This window comes from Tasmannia lanceolata, unplaced genomic scaffold, assembly GCF_043159265.1.
Source record: "Tasmannia lanceolata isolate RefF3 unplaced genomic scaffold, GAP_Taslan_0.1 ptg000012l, whole genome shotgun sequence".
NCBI classification, from domain to species: Eukaryota; Viridiplantae; Streptophyta; class Magnoliopsida; order Canellales; family Winteraceae; genus Tasmannia; species Tasmannia lanceolata.
Genome location: NW_027518689.1, coordinates 19,631,842 through 19,637,122, shown reverse-complemented (window position 1 = coordinate 19,637,122; position 5,281 = coordinate 19,631,842).

Sequence of the window (5,281 nt, the reverse complement as noted above, 5' to 3'; positions counted from 1 at the left end):
TCCAGAAAATATCTGGCGGTCGGATGGGATCTCGTGGCTGGATGCCGCTCGTAATATGGATTTTTTTCCAATTTCTCAGGTTTTTCTTGTTTTGCCCATATCTTTCAATCCAACAGTTGGAATTTTGATTTCTTGGGCTTGTTGGATTCCTATGATTATGAGCAATATTCCTAACGGATCATTTGAAATTACATCGGTCAAAAACTATAATTGTTCATGCTTCAAATGTAATTCAAAAAAGAACTTTGACAGCCGAGAATGGGCTCCAGATGAATCGGTGAAAACCATGCTTTATTTTTTAATAGAAATAATACGATCTAAGCAAACATTGGCTCTGATTCCATTGAAAGTTGGTGGTGGAATTTCAATGCGTGGTGGAATTTTGATTTCTTGGGCTTGTTGGATTCCTGTGATTATGAGCAATATTCCTAACGGATCATTTGAAATTACATCGGTCAAAAACTGTAATTGTTCATGCTTCAAATGTATTTCAAAAATGAACTTGGGCAGCCGAGAATGGGCTCCAGATGAACCAGTGAAAACCATGCTTTATTTTTTATTAGAAATAATACCAATCAAAGCAAACATTGGCTCTGATTCCATTGAAAGTTGGTGGTGGAATTTCAATGCGTGGAGGAAGCTAGATTGCAAGAAAAACAAAAAAAATTCAATTCCACCATGCTAACCAAGATCTTTGTTACTAGATTCATATTGGTGATGGATTGGAAATACAAAGAGCTAAGAAAAACTTACATATGATTGTCCTCACTTGACGATCGCTGCTTGATTTACTCCCCTCTAGGTGTGCCTGTGTTTCTCAAACACAAGCTCCTGCGAAAGTCGAAGTAGCGGCTTCTAATCCACACGAAGATGGAAGAATACGAAGAGATCTTTGGGTTCCAAACCCAACTTGAAATCAAATGGCTTCTAGTATTTTCAAGAAACTAGATTTAGAAGAACTTGAACTAGAAACTGAAAGGGAAAGAGAGGGTGGACAAATTTTCCAAATAGAAAATTAGAGTGCGTGGGACGTAAAATTCGTCTAGCCATGTGCTACTTTTTTAGAGCTCCCAAGGGGCTTAGTTTCCCTCTAGGAAACCTTTTGGATTTTGGAAACTTAGTTTGAATAAAAAACAATTAGAGTAAAAAACGAATTTTGCACATGTAGAAGTTTCCAAATTCAAAAAAGGATTCCTAGTTTAATTCAATCTCTCATTCATTTTAGAATTTCCACCGATAGGAAATCACAAAAAGTCAACCAATAGGATTTCACTTAATCCCCAACCAATAGGAATTAAGTATTTAAATAAGTACATGCCAATTAGTTCACTTAAACCTTAACCAATAGGATTTAAGCAATTAATTAGCACATGTTAATTAAATACACACCATATTATGGTGTGTCACTTCTTCTAATTAAAGTGCATGCACCCTATGTATGGTGCATCTCCTCCCTGTATCATATACAGTGGATCCAATCCATTCCTCATGTGTGATAAAGTCCGAAACTCGGATTGTCCAACAATCCTTAAGGGCCGAGTGAGTTGTAAGTGGGATCGTCGCAGGGACCCAATAGTTATTCCAGCAGGGCCCACCATGGGCCCCATTGCGATATCACGCAATGCAGTTGAACTATGACCGTATTAGGCAAGTGGTACCCACTAGGACATTACCATGAAGAATACCATTAGATCTAAATTCTCTAACCATATTTAATGTGTATATCCTACCTCCAATCCTACATTTACGGAGTTGGGTCCTATCAGGGGTGGACTTGAATTACCTTCTGGGCTGGTCAATGGTATACCTTTTGATCAATTAGTTTTAGCCCGCAAATGCATTTGCAAACTCCTTTTGAAATCTAATATAGCTTTTCATAGAACCTTTGATCGATAATTGTCTTTATCAAATCAGCTGGCCAGCATTTAGTTAAACGGATAAGCTGAGATCAAAACTGTAAATGATGTTCCTCTACAAGAGAGGTGGAGGATTCCTTGTTGGACATCACTATTTATCCCATGGGTTTGCCCAATGACCCAGTACTATCTGCTATAAATCCTAATTGGGGACTACAATTAGATAGACCACAGCCATAAGGCTCACCCACAGACCAAAATGACCTCAAAATGATCGCTCAGTTCTAAGGACATATCTAAGGGTCCTGTCTAATAGAATACCCTTAAAAAATCCCTATCCATAGTTTATTCTATTAAGTGATTTGGTTAGATCGTGATCCAATCATCACACCCATTCCACCTGCTACTTAGGGCCAACTACCCTAGTGACCGATATAGGCACCCTAATTCGTGTATGGAGGCAGGGTTGATGCCGGTTGTGTAAAGGTAGGAGGTGTTCAACCTCAACTGCAACTAGGAACATTCTCGATTTGCAAAGAACAGAAAGGTCATAATTCCCTGTCACATAATCTCTATGTGCATGTCCTATCCTACGATGCTACCTAAGGACAGACATCCGACAATCAGTTTCGGAAACCAAGAACCACTTTTGGGATCCAAAAATTGATTCCGGGAACAGAAAAATAAGTTTTTATATTAAAATAACCCCCCGACTATCCAGGATCCATAGACTAGCGACTTTGCTAGGGAAACTATCAAGGATATAACTCTGAAATGACTTGAAATGGCGGATTTTCGAAAACTTAGCAAAAAACAGATTTTTCACCATTGTCACAGTTAAGCTTATTCTCGGATTGCATGTAGGGATAATCGTAAGTTGCGAATCATTTGCAAGTTGTGACTATTCCTCACAAACGGAAAGAAACAAAATATAAGGAAAGTAGGTCTTTTGAGGCATTCTTGCCAAAAACACAAAAACACTTAAATTTCATGTCCAAACGAAAAAACCAGAACCTCTTCCTTTGCAAGTTTTGCCCGAGCCAATGCTTGAAATTGCTGCCAAATTTGCATGAAAATGCCTCAGGAGGTACCTAGGGATTCTAGTATCATACTTTATGGCACACTCACACATCATATTATGCATACCTATTACCCTTCGGGAGCCACTAGCGCTTGGACTGGGCCCGTGGCTTACAGGAAGTGATGACTTGTTTGTTGTTGGTCGCAGTATCTGAGACCGTGAAAACACCAGCACTTTGCACGTTACCTTCGGGTGCATTAAAACGAGCCGTATCGATTGTCTCAACGCTAGAAAGGAGTTCTTAGGTTGCCCCAATTCTTGCTAGGGATGTCATTACCCTAGCCTGATGCACACTGGTTGCAGCTTTTTCCCCAAAACCATGCGTTTTTAAATAAACTTGTGTGTTTTGTCTAGAATCATGATTGTGACCCATATAATCACCTTCCTTGGATAAACGGTCATGACCCTGGAGGAGTGTGTGCCTTCTGATTAGCATATCTATTCCATAAGGTCTACACTCTGGTTTCACTCTTTCATTCATTCAATTTTTCAGAAGTCAATACCTCAGAACATCTCTAAATCAGGTTCCTGTCTCCCGGGTTCGCGCTCATGTATCGATAGTGGGTCTCCGAAACCATGAGTTGTTTCTGAAACTTTGACTCATGCTATATCTTCGTCATCTCGATTTTGGACCACACTCTGGTCAAAGCAAACCCAAGCTCTGTATGAAAATCATTCTTTAACATTTTATAAGAAGTTAGTTTGTTCTAATAGACCAGAAGTGTTTCTTTGTATTGGGTCTAGTGATTTTATTTTGGATTTTTAGTGAAGAAAGCATCGGTAATTGTGCATATGAAAACATTCCTACATAAATTTTTGGGCACAAAAATTAAATGCATGCATACTGATACTCATGCAAGCATGAGTTGAGAGCCATTGTGAGTTGAAAATATGCCTGCAATGAGATAGGGGTTAAAATATTCCTACATACATTTTTGGGCACAAATATTTCCTTCTCACTATTTCACTGCTTTACTGAGTTGCAAGTTGTGCATTGTATGTTTAAGTCTCAACAGTATCTACTCCTTGTATTAGAGCATAGCTTAGGGTATTTTAATGACGGAGAAGGCTTTGAATGCAAGCCTTAACAAAATGATGAGAAGAAACACCTTGGCTTATACTATTCAAGCATGGTTCAGATCATGTTGATATCGTTTGGGTGAAGATGTCCCTTGTTGATGCATCTCATAGTATCTTTGCTCCATAATAACTAATAGATTTGCTTTTTAGTAATGTTTCTCTTAACATCTCCTTGTATCTATTGAGAATACCTGAAATAGTTTCTCTTATATTTTGGTTGCAAGTGCATTGTCAGCTAAAACGCAGGTGAAAGCCATTGAGTTGATATTGGACTTGATATGAAGTATAAGAAAAAGAAGAAGCTTCAAGTCCGTTACAGTCAAACAGAGACTTTGCATGTGTTGGCAGATTCATTTCTTTGGAGTTATATTTCTAAAAGTACAGAGTTGTCTACTCCCTTGTTTATTATAAATGGAAACACCATTTCCTTTTTAGGCAACTCTTATGCCCTTACCAATTAAATGGATTCAATTTGTAAAGCCGAAGGACATGTTCCTACAGCCAACTTTCTTGAATTTCTATTAGAAACCGAGAGCTACATGTTATAACTTTGAATACATGATTAGGAGCATCAGTGCATTCCAAAATTTTCTATTCCCTTCACTCTATCAGTGCATTCCAAAATTCTACAATTATGGGTTGTTACAGATGAATGTAAATACTTTTCCAAGTAAAAAATACGGGTGGGCGAAGGTACAAACGGCAGCCAGTTGTTCAAATGTTGTTATATGGTGTTCTAAGCATATTTTTCCTTGGAAAAGAAAAATATGAGTGGGCAAAAGTACAAGTGAGATCCACTTGTTCAATGATCGAAAACATTTATCTATTATACCTTTTTATGGATGGGTCATACAACAAAATTCTCCCTAATCAGACTAGGCTCTGTTAGGATCATGGTTTCATTAACATAAAAAAGTAACTCTAGCCACTACAATTCAAAGTTTATTTCGAGGGACCTTCAATTTATAATAATACCACTCTATATAAACCATAACCATATCATTCCTCTAAATGATGTAAACAAAAACATTTTCCACAAGAAATGTTTTCTTGCAATTGAAACAGGGCCTTAGTAGACGCTTTGAAAACTAAATAAAGGGAAGAGGGCGATTTTCCCATAAAAAAAGGGAAGATGATGTATTGGCCCCGATTTTGTACTTCGGACAGCCCCCTCTATTGTAAAAGAGCAGTCATAAATAACACTAGAGGGGGCTGTCCCGAATAAAAATAAGGCCAAATATATAATTTACCAAATAATATTAGG